Source organism: Pholcus phalangioides, unplaced genomic scaffold (genome assembly GCF_987345545.1).
Source record: "Pholcus phalangioides strain wild (caught in Gottingen) unplaced genomic scaffold, Ppha-v1.0 ptg000017l_1, whole genome shotgun sequence".
Classification (NCBI taxonomy): Eukaryota; Metazoa; Arthropoda; class Arachnida; order Araneae; family Pholcidae; genus Pholcus; species Pholcus phalangioides.
Genome location: NW_028301610.1, coordinates 53,444,118 through 53,468,312, shown reverse-complemented (window position 1 = coordinate 53,468,312; position 24,195 = coordinate 53,444,118). Strand labels below are relative to the sequence as shown.

General features: G+C 37.8%; 1 long non-coding RNA gene across 1 annotated transcript; it reads right to left on the bottom strand.

Moving 5' to 3' along the window:
• Nucleotides 1–1,647: 1,647 nt before the first annotated feature.
• On the bottom strand, nt 1,648–23,938 carry LOC149074115 (uncharacterized). Its single transcript, XR_016194511.1, has 4 exons — nt 23,852–23,938; nt 15,067–15,210; nt 13,316–13,461; nt 1,648–1,798 (listed from the first exon to the last, which is right to left on the bottom strand). It is a non-coding gene; the product is annotated as an uncharacterized LOC149074115 (long non-coding RNA).
• Between the last annotated feature and the right edge of the window lie 257 nt (nt 23,939–24,195).

Here is a 24,195-nt window from a genome sequence, read left to right as displayed (position 1 = left end):
TTTGAATAAGTAGCTTTTCTTCATAACAGAACTCTCTATTGCACATTAATTTTACATATACATCAAATTTAATTTTAGTGTTTGAATTCTTCATCAGTAGTTCATGATGCAACTGCAAAGTAATCTCGAACACTTTTGACTTGGTGGAGGGGCCCTGCGCCAGGAAAAATTAAACAGAAGACCTCAACTTGGGAAAGAATGTCTAATTTTTTTCAACAAAGATATTTTGTTTAAATTTTAAGCCCTAAATTAGTAGAGTCCATGCTTTCTATGATCATTTATTATCCGTAGCCACGTTGCACTTTGACTTTAACTTGATTAATTTGATTCTTCGATTTACATAATTTTTGATTTCCTTGTACTATACGTAATCTTTGACATATCAATAAATTTTGGTTTCGCCGGAGATGCACGGGGAGGGAGTGAAGTGCTTACGTTGCTTCTTGTGACAGAGCCTGGGTGTCTTCCAGTTCCTCCAGTAGAGCCCAGGCAGAAATGAGATCCAGCTTGAACAGTCCCCAAAAACCTTAGTCGGCAAATGAACTTCCCCAGCGTAACTTTCGTTACTTAAATTATTCCCGTTTGGGTATATGGGATTTTATGGTGACTTTTAAGCATAGGGCAATGTTATAAATAAGCTCTTTTTTTAATGGGAACCCAAAAATAGTCTGTTCCTCTTTCTCAAACTTTTTCATGGTGACGACTTAACCGAAATTAGCGACGAGTAAAAGAGGGTTTAATAACATTGTGGTCTATGAGAGCTAGAAGAGCCTGAAGACAAATGACGACTTAACGAGGTTTTACTGTATTTCATTTCTAAAAACATGTTCTATCCAAAGGTTCATTGAAAAAAAAAATTAAAGCTTATAACTATGTTCGTTTACTTTCATCATCTGTAGAACAAGCTTGCGAAGAAGCCCATTAACACTGAGAATTGAACAGATGCAATTTAACACATGTGGTGATAAATTTAAAACTTTTTTTGTAATTTAAAAAATTTAAATAAAAAAATAAAGACAGTCTATATCCCACTCATATCGTTCTCATTTAGAGCGTTTTCCCACTTAGTAATCAGCTAGATGACAAAACTGAATATTCAAGGTTGTGTTTTGCAGATTCGGTTTTTTTTTTCAACGTTCTCGGAAAATGTTTTACAATTTTAACGGGAGTTCTAATCGTTCACAATTTTTCAAAAAATATGCATTCGCAATCTTGTAGGAACGAGACGGCAGATAGCCGCGAAAGTACCTCAGTTTCCGGTAACCGGAGGGGGAAAAAAACCCGCGGGGGAATTGAAAAGTCTGAAATTTGAAAATTCGGTATATGGACCCTCATTCAAGATAACGTAACTAGGTATCCGTCATCTTATTCTTACAACAACCCGCGTGTATATGAATACAAAACAGTATAGTAAAATGCTTCATTTGTACTTCAAAGTCGTAAAACAATTCTTTCAAGGTCGTGCGATCATGATAGACAATTAGAAAAGCAGGGAGGAAACGTTTTTCTACTTTTTTCTTGGAACTACTAGGAAAGAACGCATCCCGGGGGGATGCGAGAACCTAATTTTTATGCGTCCTTTTCCGAAATTCCGGGTATTTCCTCTGATGTTAGTGCAAAAACAACGAAAAACGTACTTACTTTCAAATGCGATGTCAGTTATTTTCTTAGTGTGCAACGCCTTGATCGAATCATCATCACAAAAAAGTCAAAGTATTTGCAGGCTCCATCTCAGTATGGTCAGCATCGTCGTCACATTAATATCTTAAAATCTATTTCTTCATCATACCATCCGGCACTAAAACAAAAACAAAAAAAAATTCATCTCGAATTTTTATACTATTCACAATTTTTTACTTTCAAAGTTTTAGCAATTTACAGTCAATTCGCGATAAGTCGAACCCCAATAGCCCGAATATCAGTTCAAGTCGAAGTTTTCACTCAGACACAGATTTTCTTCCGTATTTTAGTGTTAAAATTTTCTTTCAACTCGAATGCATTGTTTTGATTGGAAACATGATGTTTTTGGGAATGACAGGAGATTTAAAAAACTAGCAATTAGTAATCGAATTTAGCATTGAGGAAATAGAATACAGAATTTAGCAATAGAATGCAGAATTTAGCAATAGAATGCAGCATTTAGCAATGGAATTCGGCATTCATAAATAGAATTCGGCATTTAGCAATAGTTCACAATGTAGTGGAGATTTTAGCATTTAGCAATAGAATTTAGCAGATGAATTCATTTGTCTGCTTGCAAAAAATGAATGACTTTCTCGCGAAAAGGACAGAAAAAGTAAACATCGCATTGCATTTTTTGATAGAAAATAATCTCATATACACTTTGTTTACAATCCGTTTCATTTATACATGTGTGTGTCCGTGTATATAATAAAGTATGACGTCTAGTTTTAAATATTCTCATTGAATAACCGAATATTATTAAATTAGATTAACTTTGCCAATTTTTCCATCTCCAGTAGTCTGACATGTTTTGCTATTGCAATATTCGCAAATATAGTGCTGTTATTCAATATATTTTTCTTTTGCCACACTCTCAAATCAGAATTTCTGATAAGTCTAACTAACGATAACTCGAAGTTCTTTGTCGCCCGTTTTGCAAAGGCGTCTTAGCCGAAGATGGTTTGGGTGCTGAGCACCCCCCCCCCCGAAATTGATTCAGAAATAATAAATTTTTACACGAAACTCCAGAGGAGCACCCACATGTTTCAAGCACTTCCGACTCCCCTGCGTGTCAGGGCAACTCTTATCATTCGTAGGGCCCCCGGGCGTGACAATAATCGCGGGGCTCTACGCCCAGATTTTATATATATTTTGTGAGACAGCGATTCGGGTATCTAAAGATTCATGCATTATCACAAAATATACAGGATTGCTGAAAATATATATACTCACCAATGAAAATTCAGAATTAATGAGAGAAAAAAATTCCAGAATGGACGGAAAATGAGACTGAATGAAACAAATAATTCCAGAATTCATGAAAATTCAAAATTAAAGAGAGAAATAATCCTAAAATTGATTGATATTCAGAATTATTGACAAATAATCCCAGAATTGACGAAAGAAATAATTCCAGAATTGATGAAAAAAATAATTCCAGAATTGATGAAAATCCTAATAGAATCAAATCAGTAGATGAGCACTTGTCAACTACGAACAAAAATGTACTTGATTACTCACATGGTGTATATATATATATAATTTTTTTTTCGCACATCTATCACCGTAAATGAGGGGCCCCCAAATCTTGGGGTGCGGTGCGACCACACCTTTCGCACCTGTCTAAATAGGGTCTGCTCAACACTACCTATAGAAGATGGTCTACAGGTGGTGTTGCTCTGCTGCGTGTTTGTCTCGGGTCTCTAGCCCGAAATCCATTGGCCTATAGGCAGCTTTCTACTTTTCTTTTATTAGGCATAAAAAATATGATAAATTTGATAAAAAGATTATATTTGACTCACCAGGAAATGGGTTAGACGCGGCTTCCCTTTGTTTGGTACCTTGGTCTGACTACTGAGCTAATTGTCAGCAAGCTGCACACACACACACACAGTGATCGGGGAGGGGGGGGGGTTCTTTCTTTTTTCTGGCTCTTGTTCCGAATAAATCTTCAAATATGATCCTTTCTAATCTCCAAATATGATTCTTTGTCCCTGCCATCACGTTTTTTTTCAAGTTCATGGTCTAGGCTGAAACAGTTGATGCTGTCTGCTTTTTATATCGTAGAGATTCACGTTTTGTTACATGAGTGAATATCAGTACTCCACACAACATGACCCAACGTATGAGAGAAACCGAAATCACTCATCTCTTACCCAGGGAAAATCTGTTCTGCCTCCTATGGTAGATATTCTAGAAACCTTGTGGTAGAAGCTCCACCAGATATGAAAGCTAAGTTACCAAAGGAAATGCCCTGATGCTATCTTATTGGTTGACATTTAACCAAGTCTCGCCTATTCAGTTTTGGACCTGCCTCTCTCCTGCTGGGATAATGGTGGGAAACAGAGGAAAAAAACCTAGAAGGGGACACATTTTGTAGCCCCTTTCTCCCATGGAGGAAAGAATACATAACTATTCTTAAAGAATAGAGTTATTCTTTCCTCCATGCCTTTCTCCACAGCTGATGTCTTTTTTGGGGACTTGCCCTGCCTGAATTCTCAGAAGCAGCAATAAACTAAATCACTTTTTAGTGGCTTTCTCAATGATATTTTCTTCCCTGTCACCCGGAATTTTATGACTTGAGGGACAACAATCAAAGGAAGGAAGTTCCACCCACTATGTGCATAGGATCTTTCTGGCCACTTTTCCATAACTGGAGTGAACTCTTATAACGTTTTTTGATAAAAAATCTCTTTAGTGGAAAAAAAATGATAATGAAAAAAATGGGGGAAAATACATTTTTTAAATTTTGTGTGTGCGTGTGTCATTTTCTTTGAAAAAGTCATTTTTATGTAAGATTTTATAAGCAAAATTCATATACTATTCGAAACACGATTGCAAAACAATTTTCAGTACATTTAAGAGCTGGTGACGATGCAAGTTATGAACCAAAATCTAGAGGATCATATGCTTATAAGTTGCACCCAAATCTGTTGATTTTTTTGAAATTTCATTTAATTGCATATAAAACACTATAATATTAGACAAATACGAACGATAGATTTTAGATTTTGGTTAATTTAAAGCCTTAAAAATATACGGCATAATATCATATCAAAATTTTGTAATACAAACGATATATTTTTAGAAATCATTTTTCAAATTCAAAAGTAAAATGTCAAAAATAGCATTCTTCGTAAAACAGTTTAAAGTTTTTATGAACACATTACTTGTACGTAAAAAACGCAATAATAAAGTGGATGCAACTTCGGTTCTAAGCGTCACGTAAATTAAACAAGGCTTGTTCTGGAATCCCAAGAAATGAGGCTTTCATAAAAATAAAAATCAATATTTTCTCCCAAAATGACGTTTTCAGATACATTAACGGTTAAGGTTTATTTACCCTTAATTGCATAGCTTGCATACGTGCAAAGTCGGGGTTCTTGGTGGAGTCCCGATAACTGCACTTTTAATAAATGTAATTTTATCTCATCTAAATATGTTTTTGCACCACAAACACTATCGTGACGCTCTAAGGCAGTGGTTCTCAACCGGTGCTCCGCAGAGCTCCAAGGGCTCCGTGTGCACCTCCCAGGGGCTCAACGGCGACTCGAGGAAAATAAAATGAATCAGTAAATTTGATAGATAAGTAAATAAAAGAGGCCTACAAGGTTCTGCCATAAAATTATATACAAAAAAGGGTTCCTCGAGTCAAACAGGACTCCGCCATAGAAATTATATACTGAAAAGGGCTCCGCGAGTCAAAAAAGGTTGAGAACCGCTGTTCTAAGGCATGTATTTCCAACTGGTGTTCCATGAGAAATTTTTTGGGGTTCCGCGAAATCAAACGTCATGGATCCCTAAAACATTTTGGAACCCGGAGAGGTTGCAAATAAAAAAAGTTCTTGCTATACAGACGCTGCTCTTTATTTTGCAATTTGACAAAAAAGTGGCACATTTTAACAAATTTAGATGACCAATTCGGGTGACCAAACAACAGCGAATACGGTAATAGTAATTTTATCTCCTCCGACCCGCGTAGATTTTCCAGTGTAAGTATGTAAATATGTAAGCTGTTACTTCCAGCTAAGTATGGGGCCACAGAACATCTCTTTGCCCAGAGAACCAGGCCCGTCATTTAGGGAAGGGGCCCCCCCCCTGGCTTTTGAAAATACAATAAATAGGGTATATATATATATATATATATATATATATATATATATATATAAAGAAAACTCATTGAACTCTATATCAGGGTAGGCATGGACAGAGCCGCTATTAGGGGACGGCAGAGGAAGGGGCTCCCCAAAATAGTTTGTTAGATACTTTCTCATATAAAAGAACCACTTCAAAGCATAAATAGTGACAGAAACCAATATCACCAGCTTGCCGCTGCGGTGGTCGAGTGGTCATAGTGACGGACTCGCATCGCGAGGATCCGGGTTCAAACCCCACCATCGCCGCAGTGGTGGTCAGCTGAAGTTGGTTTTCTTATAAATAGAGAAATATTAAAAGTAGTTTTAATATTTCTATTATATTAATTAGCTTTTGCCATACTAATGTAGTAAAAGCGTCAAGATACATAGAAACGATGAATGAATTGAATAGCGCACGCCAATGAGCTTCTTCAAAAGTGCACCTTTGAGTGGTACAAAATGGGCACTGGAAAAATGCAAAACTATGATATATAACATATATTCTCTCAGTATTATTTCAATGTTCGCTTATGAAGACTGTTTAATTTAGATTTTTTTTGGTAATCATATTAATACACAATAGTCTATAGCGGTCATTCTCACCGCTACCGTTGTTATAGGTAGAGCTTCATCCAACTAAAGAACACAGAGCATTTGTATTCTATGTATTCAAAAACCTCAAGTAGATAACCAATTTGTGTATTCCCATGGTCGTAACTTTCCGGTCAAAACGACCGCTTCCGTCGTTTTAGTGTTAAAGTGGCTCATAAATGTTCAGATAAGTATGTGAAAAAGACAATTGCGAATAGAAAAATAAAAATATATACAAATACGACGCCACAACAGGCAAATTGCCCAACGAGGTGGCTGACTTAAGAACATCATGGATCCCCGAGCCATTTTTTTGGAGACCCTACCTACTACTGCTACACCACACATGCACCCCCCCCCCCCGCGGAACCCCCAACGAATCGGTACATGCGGGAATATGACACAATTACAAATTTATTTTCTTAAGATGTTAAATTAACTTTTCTTTTTCAGTTTACATGAATAAAAAATAAATGAAAATAGAAGTTATGAAGAAGTGCTTCAGAGAGAAGAAAGGGGCTTTTCCTGTGAGATAAATGTACCGTATTTTCCAGCGTAATTAAACAAAACGCAGATTCGAATTTTTGAGACAAGATTATAGTATTTCCTAATAATAATAATAAAATATTAATTTTATAAAGGTGTTATGGGTCACATTCTTGTTAAAAAAAAGTCAATTTTTCAACTTGAATTTATGCGCCATCTATTTATGTCTGAAAATTTATTTTTTGCTAGTCAATGTTTGAAAATACCCAATTAAATCAGGAGAAAAAGCTATAGATTACACGGGAAGTGTAAAATCTGCAGTAAAAATCAAGGTATGTTTTTTTTTTTAATTTATTTTTCAGCATGTGTATCTCGAGCGCATCCCTCTTTCCAAGCAAACTTCCCTTTCACTTTTTTAAAATGAATTTTTAAACTGATTTGAACACAAAATTTTGAACTTGATTTAGGCATTGTGATACCTACTGTGATTCATCCTTCATTTCCTGTTCTTGCTGAAAAGGGAAATTCCCAGATGGCCATAGGTCAAAAGTCAACACGAAAATGCCTGGGAACCAAAAGAGATGAGAGGACCTAGTTCCCCATCATCGTCTCTTTTAAACTAGTCACACAGGGCCGTGAGTGACCCACAGTTTCATTTCCCCATTATTTTCTGGTTAGTTGTGTGTATGTGACCGGGCTTTTCACTCGCAAATAAGACGGCTTCTTTTCACTTACACAAAAAAGATTTACCGGGCCGCGGACTTCCAAAGGTTGAGAACCACTGCCGTAGCTGCCCCCTGTGGTTTCGGTCGCAAACACTACGTTTTTCGATTCGGTCGCAAATAAGAAGACACGGCTGCACGTCTGGTTCTACAGAGAGGCGAACACGAGCCAAATAGTTGCTGTTATCTGAACAGTTTTTTCACCTTCAGAAAACAGCTTTCGGCCGGGCGTGTTTGTTATTTTAAGACATACATTTACAAATACAAATAAATACAAATACAACGCCACAACAGGCAAAATGCCCAACGAGGTGGCTGATAAAAAGATGCCCATAAAAATACGGTTGTCATATGTTTCAAAAATACAGCAACCCAATTAAAAATGCAATTAACACAAATTACAAACAATATATACACATGATAAAATATTATACAATGCCCATAAAGAATACTTATGGTTGTCTTTTTCTAAGAATGGATAGCTTCTCGATTTACCCCAACATGTTTATCGTATTTCTTTTTAAACGTGTCAATTGTGTTACAATTTACTACCTCCGGGGGTAAGCTATTCCATTTATTAACAACCCTATTGGAGAAAAATTCCCTGCGACACCATAACCTTGCATTGTCCCTCACCAATCGATACTGGTGTCCCCTTGTAAAAGCAGTCGATTGGCGGTGTACTAAAAGTTCATGGTCCATCCTATCCATCCCATTGAAAATTTTGAACACTTCGATCATATCTCCTCGACACCTGCGTTCATCCAATGTAAACATATTCAAAAAATGAAGTCTTTCTTCATAACTCAAGCCCCGTGTGCCAATAAGGACACGCGTAGCTCTTCTCTGCACCCCTTCAACCAAGTCTATGTCCCTCTGTAGGTATGGTCTCCAAAACCTTACAGCATACTCCAGTCCAGGACGAACTAAGCCTCGAAAAAGCGGAAGAATGACTTTAGGAGAACGCGAAGAGACCTTTTTGAAAATGAGACCAAGCATTCTATTCGCTTTTTTGACAACCGCTGAACAATGTTCAGAAAACTTAAGTCGCTCGTCAATCAGAATTCCCAAATCGGTGACTCTAGTTGCATCCGGGATAGTGACACCATTCAACTAAATAACTAAAACAACTAAATACCCACACATTCTATACTATATTCTGCATGTGAACCACGTTGATATTACCAATTGTAATTTTTGCTTATTTCAATTCCAGCACAAAAACTCGTTAAGAGAGAGAGTTTTTCCTCTCGAAATATTACATGACTTCTGTCCATTTCAAGAAAATATTCCACATCGACGGTAACCACTTTTTCTTTCCATTCGTCATATTCTGCTCCGAACCGAATAAATGAGAGAAATTCGTAGAACACTGGAAGAATTTTTCCTCCTCAAACAACTAACTCATTACAATTGTAGATGAGGAGCCGTAGCTCTAATGTGTGTGTGTATTTATACATGTGTGTCTATATATATATATCGGCCAGTGTGTTTTCTTAGCCGTTACCTCTTGTATTGTCGAAGAAGAAGAAGAAGAAGAGCCTGCCCTGCCTCCTTTGATGTGTTTGGCCTAGGGTAAAGTGAAATCCATTTACTTGTATCTCCTGCCATATAAGCCTGCTGTGAGCTAAATTCAGGAAGTCGGAACCCCGTGACCGGCATAGCAAAAAAGTTCGCGCGGGAACCAACGCACGAACTCGATGTGGCTCGCAAAGAACTAAGTAAACAAGGAAAGTGTTCTAAGTAAAATTTTTAGGCTATTGATACTGCCATGCCTATAGTACCGATCTGGACCTATGTTTTTATACTATGCGGTGCAGAGATATTAAAAAATGACTTGAATGAAGAAAAACAATACGCGAATGGGTATACAGACAATTTTCGTTTCTTTTTTACTACATCTTGCATGTATTTTCTTTTACAGAACAGGGTCATAGTAATAGGGCACATGGCATTTCACTGGTGAGCCACTGATCCTAGAGGCATACTTCCAATTATATCCAAATAACGTGTAGTACTCAGATGTGTCTTACTTTACAAGCAGCAGTATAGTAACTAAACTAAAAATATTAACTTTTTATACGGTCACCCTGTGCTCAAAATCCCAGTTAGAAAGGTGATGCCCTGTCTCTCCTGAGGCCAACAAAAACAAAATTCAACGTAAAATTAACTGAAATGTTCGAATTTCGAGTTACGGTAAACGTGATAAATCGACAGATAATAACTGAAAACTGTGCATAATCTCCAACCTATGCGTAAGTTTGATTTTCGTACATTTATCACTTTTACCGGTATTTTGCATAATTCCTACTTCAAGTTGGTAAGTATGATAAATATCAAAGAAATCATGCGGAAATATCACTTAAATTCAACCGCTTAATTTGTTTCCCAGTGTACGTCAGTGATATTTACCTATACGAGAGCTGGGGATAATACATAATCACCGATAAATTTCATAAATCCGCAAAATTCATCAGTTACCAACATGACATCCAGATAATTCAGTTTCTCAGTATATTTCGGGCCTAAAAAATACCATCTTTTAATACAAGAAATTTTGAGTTCTTCGAATAGCATTGAGAGTTTTTCTGACTTGCTTACAAGGTGAGGGGGGAGGGGTCCGAAAATAGCAAAAATTTGCTGACGTAATACTTGAACGGCCCCTAATAACCGGATTTATTAAATTTCCTGCTCGTAACATATACACACAAAGAAATATTTTAATTTTAAATTAAATTCGATATGAAAAACATCAAAATACATTACACGTACGTACAACAGTGCCGGATTCCCCTATAGCCGTTGACAGTGTTTCTCAAAGTGTGCGTCGCTAACCTTATTCCGGGGAATCGCGGTGAGCTGGAGAAATTGATTTGTGTGCCCATTTCTGGTTTGAAATGGTTTTTTTTATAAGGGTGAAAATAACGTATCTACTAAACCAGCGTTCCTCAACATTTCTAAAACAAGGACCAGTAAAATGTCTGAAACAATTTGGCGGACTGCTTATGTCCCGTATTACCGGACATGCCTGTAATTTTTGTTGCTCTGATTTTATTTATGTATTTGTCCAGTTTTTTCAACGCTACTTTATTTTAATTTCGAATTCTTAATAAAGTCGTAATACTGTATCAGCCTTTTCTCTATGCAGTAATTTACTCTCATGTAAATTTTTCTTAGCTCAGAGATGGGTCAATTGTAATGGAAGGTAGGTGTGGAACCCGAATTGCACCACTTCACTCTCGTTATCTCATGTCTGAATTACACTGGACTCCCCCCCCCCTCCCCACAAAGTACCGATTTTGTTGATAGGTATTTTTTTTCTAGCTTCCCACTATTTTCCTGTCACATTTCGCATATGCCTAAGGCTGGCCTACAGCGAATATAATGCTCGGTTTCATTCTTACAAAGGTCTCTCCTGTTGTTCTGAAGTCATTCTTCCACTTTTCGGAGGTTTGGTTCGCCCTGGACTGGAATATGCTATAGGGCAGTGGTTCCCAACCGGTGATCCGCGGAGCCCTTGGGGCTCCTTATGCCCTCTCCAGGGGCTCCGCGGCTGCTTGAGGAAAATATAAAAAAAGTAAAATTAAAAAAAAAATAATTATAAATATTTGCAAATAGTAAAAATAAATCAGTAACTTTGATGAATAATTAAAAAATTGGTATACGGGGCTCCGCCACAGAATTTTTTTACTTAAAAGGGCTCCGCGAGTCAAACAAGGTTGAGAACCGCTGGTATAAGGTTTTGGAGACCATACCAACCAGTGTTGCCAACTTAGTTATTTTCCAATTAAGACTGATCTTTATTTTCGGCCTTTAGTTGAAAAAAATGCCCATCTAGTTGTTTTTCTTAGTTTTTTCGAAAAAATTTCAGGTGTACTAGTATTCTATTATTAAATTACGTGAAAATACGGGGATGTACAGGGAACGGATGGTAAACTAAATAATGACTAAAATTAATTCTAGTTGTTTAAGTCCGGTTTCTATTTGATTTTGATGAAGAATCTAGTTGGAATATTTTCTGACTGTTGGCAACACGATACCTACAGAGGGACATAGACTTGGTTGATGGGGTGCAGTTAGGCCTGTCTTGTTGGCACACGGGGCTCGAGTTATGAAAAAAGGCTTCCCTTTTTTAATATGTTTACATTGGATGTGAACGTGGGTGTCGGGGGGTGCGGTAGCCCAGGTCGATAAGATACTCGCCTAAAGTACTGAAGAATGTTCAGAGGTGTCGCGAGTTCGATACCATTTCGTCCTTTTTCTGAAAAGGTCAGAAACTTTCCTGACACAAGGGTACAGCAGAAACATGACTACAGAAAAAGTTGCTACCGCAGGGAATCCCCCATCGAGGGGTTAGCGCACCAACCTCTCGATGAGTATAAAAACAAGCCTGCCGTTCGGAATCGGCAATAAATTGTAGGTCTCGGTTTAATTGGCCCTCGTGTGCAGAAAATGACTGTGGTGCGACAAAAATGACCGAATGAGCGATTGTCGGGTGAAATGAACGAAGTGTTCAAAAGGATGGATAGGATGGACCGAGCAGTATTTATACGGCGTCATTCGACTGCTTTGACAAGGAGGACACCAGTATTGATTGGTAAGGGACAAGTCTAGGTTGTGGTATTGCAGGGAATCTTCCTTTAATAGGGTTGTTAATAAATGAAATAGGTTACCCCCAAGGGTAGTAAATTCTAACACAATTGTGACACGTTTAAATGCAATAACCATGTTGGGTAAATCGAGAACATATCCATACTTAGAATAAGACAACCATAAATACTTCTTATGAGCATGGTATAATATTATATAATCGTGTATATGTATTGTTTTTAGTTCTTATAATTGCGTTGCTGTATTTTAGAAATATATGACATCCATATTTGTTATTCTCAGCAACCTCGTTGGGAATTTTGCCTTGTATTTGAATATTTTTTTTGAGGGTTGTACATTTTTGTAGATTTATAGATAACGACTTGTGGCAGCCCTTTATTTCCACACCCTTCAGCAATTTTAGTAGTAATTAGCCAATTGCATTTAAAGCAAAAGTTTCAATTATTGACACAACTGAGTGATATTTTAGATCACAATTTCCTGCATTCTACTCGATGATGTATGGTTAACTTAAGTATGAAGGTATAAATTATGGATATTACTAATATCAATTGCAACGGGTGAATAATTTTATCAAGTCTGCCTGCGGACCATCTATGCCATCATCGTGGATCACCTCTGGTCCTGGGACCATAGGTACAGAAAAGGCTTTCTAAACTATTGTGGGGAGCTGCAGATGCACCATGAATTGGGCAAGGGAGTGTCCAGTGACAAAATTTTGAGAACCACTGGCCCAGGGCCTCGAAATCTGCAAAGGGTCTCAAAAATCGGAAACCTATTTGTTGAAGAAATTGCTCTAAGATATATCAAACTTAACACCTTGAAGTAGGAAGTTCAGAATTTTGTTAATCCATTAATATTATGCATATTGTTAAAAAATGCTTTAGGTCCATATATTACCATATATTATATATTCAACACAAATAACAGTAACAATTTGTTGATGATAAAGGACAGCTGGAGTTGGTCATATAACGGGTCCAAATTACCTTCAATAGCCTAGAGCCCCCATCAAACCTAAATCCGGCCATGTATGTACACAATTACGATATATAACTGTATGAATTCAATAAAATATATATTTACCTCGGAATTTTTGAGTGTAGACACCGTGGTGAAATGATAACATTTTCTCTCTAAGGCGAACTATTCCGGCTTATAGACTTCGTTGGTAGTGCTGTCAGACTTTGAATCCGAATAACCTCTGGAAAACACGTGTGGAGGCAAGGTTCCTAATAATGAGAGCTTAATGTCAGGTTTACGTCATCGGATGACAATCAGGGGCGGCTTCAGATAAAATCTACCCTGCGTGACTCATTTTTGGCAACCCCCCCCCCCCACACACATCTAATTGATACTCATATCATGAGAATTCATAAAAAAAAACTTTTTCAATTAATTTTTTCGCCCTTTCACCTCGGATTTGGCGCCCCTTCTAAAGCGGAAAGAATTCATTTTTCTTTTTTTAATGAATAAAATTTTATTTCGCTTCTGTTTTTCGATTTGGCGCCCCTTCAGAGCGGCACCAGTGCGGCCTCGTGGGTTGTACGGTCCAAGAGCCCCATGGACACAATAGTTTACAGTGAAAATTGGCAGAGCTCGGTGTGGCCTTATTATGTAAGGTGTCATTCTATTTGTTTTAGCAAAAATGTTCTGCAAAAATGTAGCAAAATAAAAACCAATAAATAAGGTGCATTGATTCACTTTTACCACTTTTCATGGGTAAGTGAGTTGTGCCACAAATCTGAGTACTATCTAGTGTTGGGAGTGAAGTTAGCATGGCTATCTATATTTCCCATAATGAGATATCACTGAATTATTTTGAAACAAAGAAGACATATCGGAAAGGATAGGGTGACTTGTGAGTTTCAAAAAATCGAAAGACGCCAATGCTGACGACACTGAAAATGAAAAGCTTCAACACGAGGGTTTCAAAGACTTATACTTTATCAAAAACTCACTCTATCTCAGGATATTTTCAGTACAATTGCCTACCTTCAACGCCCCTTTGCAAATCTGAATACATGGTTTGGAACTGGTGCCATATATATAATCCCATCGACATTCATCCATCGTGGCCTGTCGTTGACTTGCCACGATACTGACGATAGCTCCGTCTTCTAACTGCTGGCAATCGTTGCCTCGAGAACATCTGAATAAAATGGTTAGCTGAAAATATTATTATCAAACGCAGCACCTGAATTAACTAGTAACCTCGGCATGATGCTATAACGCGATGGTTGATCGCTTCAATGGTGCCTATGACCAAGACCGGAACTAGGTACAGTACTTTGTCCGATGAGATAACAAGCAATATTGGCGATCCGATGAAATATAGAAAGGTCAGTAGAAATGTCAGTTAAAGAGTGAATTCAGTGCCCTTTCTGGTCAAGCACCCGGGGCACCAGATCCACCTGTTGTTCCTCTAATTGCGGCCCTGTATATGACAGCCATAACCATCATGCAGAGTTTTGGTCTATTTTTCCATTCTGTCTATGGGCATACTGCCTAAATACATCAATTCTTTGTGGGAGCCCAGATGAGAGTTACCTTAAACTTTGACGTGGATACGTCTTATAAATTAGGATGCCAGTTTGAAAAGTTGTCCGAAGAAAATAGATCGGCTTAAAATCAAAATAACTTCTGGACCACACGGGAAAAATCACATTGCAAAAAAGAAAATTCGCACACCGGAGCAATACGACAAGTGATACAGCCGCAACATCGAACGGGTTGTGTCGATATCGCGGGTCGTATCGATCCAGTGTGAATCCGGCAAAAAGTAAATGTATGCCATGATAATGTCACAGAAACATGAAGTATTAAAATTGTCTTACCACACTGGGAAACATCAGCATAGGCCCCTGTAATAAGATGTTCTGCCTTGTTTTTGAACTGGAGAAAAACAGTAGAAAAATATGCAGGTTCACCACATGATCACATCACCGTGAGAAAACAGATGGTTCATGCTTTTGGTTGGACTGAAAAATAGAGCAGCAAAAATATAATGGCTTTCTTTCACATGCTGCAAGGTTTACCCTTTTTTTTAACAAGTATACTGGAAAATAAGCAATTACTAGGGATTAAAGGAAGTCGTAAATGACCGTTGCCTCCAGTGCCGCACATCTGTGGTCCTTGCTGGACTTCAAAGATAAAAGCATAGACTGGCAATACCATTGCTCATCTAGTTTTTTTTCAAAACGCATCCATAAACCTGTCACTCTAACAATAAATTATTTAACTGATGCTACAAAGGGTCTGGATGGGGGAAAAAAAGGCCTTCATCTCCCGCCACTTCCAGGAAATGAGAGGACAGGTTTATGGTATTGTGTTGTCTGTTGAAGGAGAAAAGTGTGGTGCATTCAATTCATCCCATTGAATAATAGGGGGTGCAAAAAACTCCCAGACACAACAAAATAACCCAAAAGGTTTCTAGAAAATACAAACAAGGAAACCACATGGAAGATTCCATGAAATTTTGTTATGGAGGAGGTTCCTTACAATGGAGATAGACGTTTTCAAGATATTTTTTAAGGAAAAATATAATCAAATGATGTACATGGGGGGAATTCAAAGATTCCATTCTAGAGGCCCTGCCCCAGGATGTGGGGGCCATGACTACTCTATATATTTCGCCTATCCTAGTATGTGTTTCCATCTGATTCCACTGGAAATAATTCGGGACAAATTAAAATAAGTACAGTGGAACCTCGATATAACGAGAGAGAGATAGATCCCTCTAAAACGATACTTTTTCAAGTCTTGTTTGGAAGTGCCTATACTTCACTGTTGAACACCTGCCTCTCGATACAACGATAATCACTCTATAACGATATATTTCTTAGTTCCCAGAGAATCTTTGTATCGATGTTTCACTGTATATATAAATTTTGTTTTCATTACAAATATTCAGAGATTACTGAAAATTATTCTTTAAGGTATGCGACTACGTTGAAATGTCATTTTGGAAGAAAACATGGATTTTCATTTTTTCATTTTTTATAAAAGCCCTATGTGTTGTGATTCCAAAACGGGTCTTGTTTTGTGTATATGATGCTTAGAATCAAAGTTACGTTCACTTTAGTGTTGCGTTTTTACATACAAATAATACGCGAATAAAGAATTAAAAGGTGTTTTACGAAGAATGCTATTTTTGACATTTTACTTGACTTTGTGACATGATTTGTAAAAATTGATTCATTGCATCCTTACGAAATTTTAATGTGATATTTTGCTATATATTGTTGAGGTTATGAACCAAAATCTAAGGTCTATCACATATATTTTTTGAATTACAGTGTTTTATAGACAAAATGTAGGATGAAATTTCAAAAAAATTCACACGTACTTAAACATATTTTGGTGTAACTTATGAACATATCATGCAATCCTTTAAATTTCGATTCATAACCTGCAACATTACTAGCTAAATGCATTGTGAAAATCACAAAGCATTTCATTAATAAATTTTTTTGCAATCGTGTTTCGAATACCACATGAATTCTGCCTAAAATTTGACATAAAAACGACTTTTTCATAGAAAATATAATAGATAGACCAAAATTTTTCACTGTTTTCACCATTTCGAGACACTTTCTATCAAAAATGTATTTAAAGTTCACTCCAGAACTATTTTAAAGAAAAGTGACAAGAAAGGTAGTCGGATACCTTAATGCCTAAAATGTAAATCTGCATTTTTTGAAAGAGTTTATCTTTCTTAATACAGACAGTGCCGTCTAAACGTATTGTCCCACCCGGGCTCGGCCCGGTGGCCTCAAGAGAAGAGGGGGCCTTAAAGTGAGAAATAGTTGAATTTTTGTGATTTTGCCATGTTGGGACTCAGAAAAATCACTTGGCCCGGGGCCCATGATGCTCTTGAGACGGCACTGGAGTCAGATGTGTGAATAACTCATCTTTCAACTCTGATTTACAAAATATTTACCAATTTTTTCATGGCATTTACATGATATTTCGTCATCAAAAATTTCAGTAATCTCTGACCAGGGTATTTTCTTCCTTCATACTTGACTAAAATACAATCCCAACTCTGATTGGTTCTACTTTAACCTTCAATAAACTGTTCTGTACTAGGAGTTTTAGAAAGACATGTTCATCTTTCTTCTCTTGTGGTGCAGAAGCATTGATTTTAAAATCTTCTGGTATGAAATAAGATTATTTTTGTCCTATCACGGTCATTTTCTGCACACGACGCCTAATTAGCCCGAGACCTAAAATTTATTGCCGATTACGAGCGGCAGAATTTTTTTTCAATACTCACCCAGAGGCTGGTGTGCTAACCACCTCGGTGTCGACTACCTGCGGTAGCAAACTTTTTCGGTAGTCATGTCACCGTTTCTGCCGTATCCTTGTGTCAGGAAAGTTTCTGACAAGGACGAAATGGTATCGAACTCGCGACACCTCTGAACATTCTTCAGTACTTTAGGCGAGTATCTTATCGACCGCGCCCCGGCACGAAAAAGGTGTCTTCATTTTTTGGTCTCTCTCTTTACGTGGTTTATTTATTTTTTGTTTCTACAGTACTATGATTAGTACTGCTGGTTGAAGCCTCCTCAGTATAGACATCCGCACGGTGTATTTTCGCACATGGGGAATTTGGTGGCATTTAAGAATATATATCCAAGCTCTTTTTTAAATAATATTTCTTCTTTCTCTACCCCTACTTTCTTTTATTCCCTTCCTTAAGTAGATAGAAGTTGTATAGGGGGACTGAATCTACAGTCCAGTGTTACCAACAACTTTTTTTATCACTATGATGTCGAATGCTTTTGGAATATTTCAATACAAATTATTTTTTACCGGTAAATGTTATGAGAAAAGAGGTAAATCAGTGAATCGCATCAGTAAATTTCTCGAATTTTAATGTGTTTATCAGTTTCACCGGCGATTATCCATAATTCCTAATTGAAATCGGTAAATTTCATAAATATAAAAGAAAATTATTACCTCCGTTCTCTTTATTTAATCAGTTCATTAGTTTGCGATACGTTCACGGCACGCAAAGCATCGCTCGGCATGGTTTCTCCGGTCCAGGAAACAGATTTGATTATATGACATGTTGCTACAAAAATGCGAAGATTGCGGCAGCGGAAAACACCATGAACATCAATGTTCGTCAATATGATACGAAGCAAAAAGGTAGAGAAACAGATATTACATCGTACATATTCACATCAATTATAGATACTACGCGGAAATGACACGCCTATATGAGATGTAATACAGTTGGCAGTGGAAATCATTATGATTATCAGTGTCCATAAATACGATGCAATCACAGTGTTACACACATGGAGAATAACACGTGCTGCAAAGGAAAAGTATTCAGATCATAACAGTAAGAGTAGTATGGTCTGGTCCGACTCTGGACCACAGAGGTAGGGAAATGCATTTCGCGTTTTGATATTCCAAAAATTCTTCATCCGACTCCAGTGTCTGGGACTTTTTGTTTTCAAGTGAAGAGACTATCACATCATCACGTCTCAACCGTCTAAATCCTTTCAATGAAGAACCAGTTTTTGTAATTGAGGTTTACAAAGGAGATTTCATTTTTCTTTCATCCGTTACGACTTCGACTATATCAAGTTTCAATTAGTATAATATTTTCCTCTTCACGCGATGTCCATAACTAACATGATGTGAAATTTAAACACTCATCTCTCTCTCTCTCTCTCTACGATTATTCTTTGTGGCTGTTCACAATCGGGTAAAGCAACTCTAGCAAAGTCAATGATTCATAAAAATATGTTGGTGATAAATTGAAGAATGTATTATGGTGTTATTCAGAATTCCAAAGCCCCCTGGTTTTTAGAAGAAAAACTATCAAATTTGAAAAAGTAATTCCAGATTCATTAGAAAATTGGGATTTGATTGTAATCGATGATTTAATGTCTAAAATTGATGAGAAAATTTCTCAGTTATTCACGGCGAATTCTCATCACCATAAGATTAGAGTAATTTTGATTTTACAAAGCTTGTCTCCAAAAAATAAAATAATGCGAACAGTTAAACTTTCGAAATCAGCATATAGATTACAAACGGATGCTTCACCATTAACTTGAATTCTTTAAAATTTAACTGTGGATTGGCAGGAATTTTTATTGCTTGAGGTTTTTGGTTCAGTCACTAGAAAACAAAAAAAAAAAAAAAAAAAAACCAATTGAATGTATGTGCTTTTCATGTTTGTATTTGATATAAAATAAATTTGAAAGACTTGAATTCGAAAATGGGAGTTTTAGGAGAAAAAAAATTGTGTCACTACGTTTTTGCAAAATTATAATGAATTTTATAAGCGTGGTGATGCATATTGACTTTTCCATATCCTCATGATTACGAAACTAGTGGATTTCGACTATTCTTGGTGAATGGTAAGTAAAAAGAATATATTCAAGAAACATAGAAAATGTGATGACTAATAATACACAACAATTAATAATTTTTAATTGGAAAAAATGCATTAAGTGTCATCGTTTGAATAAAACATAACTGCAGGTATAAATTATTTTTTGAATACTTTTATCAATTCTTATAATATCATAATACAGTTGTTTTACATATAACAAAGAATAACCGTAGATGAATGTTTAAATTTAACATCTTCTTTAACTATGAACATCATGTAGAGAAAATATTATACCTCTTGGCACTTAGTGCACTCGAACTTGTGACGAGGGTCTATTTGCTTTACAGGAAAACAAAAAGTCGCTGACATTGGAGTCGGATAAAGAATTTGTTCATTGTGGTTCAGAGTCGAACCAGCCTATACCACTAACAGGAGCGTCGGAAATATTTTCGACCAGTGAGTGCTCGCATAGGCGTACGCCGGGGTAAGGGGGGTTATGAGAATTTTGCCTCGGGCTCGAGACATCCATGCAAAATTCTCATCTACACGAGACATTGGTTACGCGTTACTTTGACGTATAAGGCGCATCAATGAAGCGATCGTGAAAATTCGCAACCAATATACACAGACGCGGACTTGGGCATTTTTGCGGCCCGGTGAAAAAACAGCTTTGCGGCCCTGTAAAACGGGGATTCCCGATTACTCAGTGTGAATGAGAAACACCCTAATGCACACCAGGTTTACACTGGCAAACCGAGAATGAATGTCGAACACTTTTTTCATGGTCATGAAAAAAAAAACCATTCGGCAATAAATTTGGCCCCCAGACACCTAAAGGTTGGGGAGAGGCTGTCGGGGCTACTGAGTCGATTATCTACCCAGGGTCGAAACTAGATATTCTTTCAGCTGGGCAAGCATGCATTATGCTTCCTTCGTGTAGTTTTGAATAATTTTAAAAGAATTTAGCGACCCCACTGGTCCAACACCTGGGCACTAGATCTGCCTGCATCCTCCTTCTCTTGGCTTGGGAGGAGGGGGTCTGCGAAAACCTTAGGCCTGAGATTTCGATGTCTGGATTATAAAGGTCTTGGACGGAATTTTAAGCTTATTTGCTTTGTTAGCGTTAAGTCAAACGATAAAATCAAAATGTAATAAATAAAATTTTGCGGCTCCTAAAATTTAGCTGCCCGGTACGGCTGCACTTTTCGCACCTGCTTAAGTCCGGTCCTGGATATGCGGTAGTATGAGTTTTTTACAGACGAAACACGCTTTTTTCAGCTTTCCTGCAATTATTTTTTCATTACTCCTGATCTAGTACTTCTCCCCATAGCGGTGCCCCGTGCGGCGATACCGGTTGCACAGCATGACAGCCCCCAAGGACCGGCCTCAGTAATTTCACTGCTTGGTGAAAAAAAAAATTGCGATTCTCCGAAAAAAATTATTATAGCCGCTTTCCGTCTTACGAACATTTCGAGTTGCGGACAGATATACTTTGACAGTCGTAGTGAACATTGGATTCTTTGGCGAAAATTATTCAGGGATAGCGTGATGGAATACAAAATTAGAAAGTTGAAGGGAAGGGGGTTGTTCAAAAGAATTCATTTTCTGTTTCACTCTCTCACTCTTTTGTAATTTCAGGAAAACGTTGATGGGGTCGGTCGTAATCAAACACAATGTGTAATGATAAAAAATTATAGTTACGAGCAATAATTTTAAATAATTTATCGTTTTAATCATCGAGAAGTTTTTTTTTTTATTGCGAGACAAATATACGAAAATATTTTATTCATGCGAATCTGAAATTTATACAAAATGATTTTTGTATAAATGTACACAATGCATATATGATCACGGTATTTTTCTATATAATACATAATTATGACTAAGGTACACAGAGCCGCCGACATGAAGGGGGCCTGAAAATCAACACGCATCCCGTATATCCGAGACTCAAGAGGCTGAATGCGTTCCATTATATATTCATGAATTTTTGGGGTGGCTCAGTCTTCTCACAAAATTCATTCGGGTGGGTCGCTCAGATAGCCATGGCCCCAGGTTCCGGCACCTATAAAGTTAGATGAATACTTTCGGAATAGCATACAGAAATTAAAACCTGAAAAAACAGCCAAAAATAGGCGTTTTGCGCAAGTTGTTTAAGCTATTGAGACTGAACATTTTATTCCGACAAACACGGTCCGGCGCCCGGGAACCAGCCCCACCTGTTCACACTTAATTGTGGGCTCTGATTCAGCGGGTAACTTGAGTGATGTAGAACCGCACTGGGGGCCGCTTAAGTGCTCTAAAACTGCGCCACATGTTACTCAAGGAATCTTTAAATGCACCACGGATCGTTTAAGTGTTCCGGAACTATGTCGCGGGTTGTGAAGTGTAGCCTACTGCAGTGATCAGAAAATGTGCCACGGGCCACTTAAATGTTCTGGAATTGTGCCACGGGTCATTTAAGCGATTTGAAAATGTGCCGCTCAGTTCATTTTTACAAAATTAGATTTGAGGGGGAAGCCACATCAGATAACCTTCAGGACCACATTTGGTCTCCGGGTCAAGGGTTTACCATATATGGCTTAAATGGTGGGTCGCAATGAATTTCTTAAAGAGAAATTTTGAGTTCTTACCCTTCAAATAGCATTGAAATTAACAGAAATCAATTATAATAACATAGTATATAAAGGTATTTTCTTTCGAAATTAATTTTTTTTTTAAAAATGTTTTTACATTAAAAATTTTTTTTCTTCGTCTGGGGGGGGGGGATGCGCACGAGCCCCTTATGCCCCCCACCCTCCCGCGTACGTTTCTCATCCCGCCAATATGCGTTAGGAGGTAGGGGGCAGTGCTGACGAAATTTTGCTGACAAGGGGGAGGGGGTCAAAAATGGCTAAAAAATTTGCTTACGTAACACTTGAACGGCCCCTTATCAGAAGTTTCATCTAAACCATCTGAAGCTATAAATATGGACTTGATTAATAGTTTTACTGCATGATTTCATAATGTAAAGACCAAACTAAATGAACTGAGCACGACCAGGCTCTGTCGCACCAGTGCTCTGTACCCCGGAGGGTACGGTCGTGTCGAGATGACAATGTAAAGACTGCCTAAGAAGGGGTTTTTCGAAATTTGACACTAAAGTAGTCATGAGGGGGTTCAAATGTTATATGGGGCAATCATCGGCTGAGAAAAAACCGCTGAAGCTATAAATATGAAATTTGATCAGTATTTCATTTTGTAAGGTAGAGGCTCACTCTAAACAGGGATTTTTCTAAAATTCAACCTCTACAGAGGTCATAACAGGGGAGATCGTTCAAAGGTTATAGGGGGCAATCATATCGCTGAGCTGAAACCACTGAAGCGATAAATATGAAATTTGGTCAGTAATTTTATTTCATAATGTAGAGAGACACTAGGAGAGGATTTCTTAAAATTTTAAACCCACGAGGAGCTCATGAGGGGGTTCACGTGTTATATGGGGGAAATCACCACCGAGCAATTTTCAGATCACCAAATTTACACGAGCGAAGCCGTCGGTTACAGTTAGCATTATGTAACGAAAGAAAATCTCGAGCCGCATACACAAATCTCATAACAAGATTTCTCTATTATCGAAGAGATATCCCAAGAAAAAATATGAAGAATGATGAAGAATTTAGTCACTAAAAGTACGAATACATTTATCTTGGTCGCACAGAGCATGGGCGGAATGGGTCGGGGAATGCCCCCCCCCCCGTTACAGGTAAAGCCGACTGATCTAATGTATTTGCGTATATATGAATTGACATCATCATAATCACCAACCATCGTGCCCTCCCCCTCGCGCAGGCTTTCAAGTCTATCACCGCCTATAGCACAAAGCAAAACGCCAGTTTTTGCAGGCATCACATAGATATGGATCTGGGAAGTGGGAGCTACCCGTCTCCGACCCCACTGAAAAAAACTATTTGAAAAAAAAAAAGTTCTGCACTATAAACATAACATACAGGATGTATGGTTGCAGCCATGCCCCCCCCCCCCCAGTGTGGGGCTGACAGGGCTCTGAACGGTTCTCATCCTCTTTTGTTTTTCACGCTATAAATTCATCATAAAGGCACCTGTGAAAGTCTGGTCTGGGGGCCCAAAAAAGATCCTAGCCTGTGGAGGGGGGGGGGGTGTGCTCGAATATGTGGAGGCCATGGCTGCAGCATGACCTTTACCCTCCTCCCTCCCGGATCCGTACCCAGAAAATTTTGTAGAAATAAAATTCATTTGCTTACCTCTGTAACGTTGAGTAGTTTGATTCCAGTGTCTTTCTGTCCCAACTCCTTCCTCAAATTGTTACCCTTGATGCGTCTATATCCTTTCGTATCGACGTACCAGTGCTCCACTGATTATTTCGGATCGAAATCTTCCAAACTCTTGCGTCCCATTCATATTTATCATCATAAAAATATAGTTCAAGCTTTCTGTTTGTAGGAAGGACCTCAGAATATTTTTTATCAAATTCATGGCACTAAACCCCCGTTCACATGTTGTGGTTGAAGTGGTAGTTGAAGTTGGTAGAATAGCTATACAATGTTGATAAGTTTCCTGAGAAAAGAAAAAAAATCTTTCACCATAG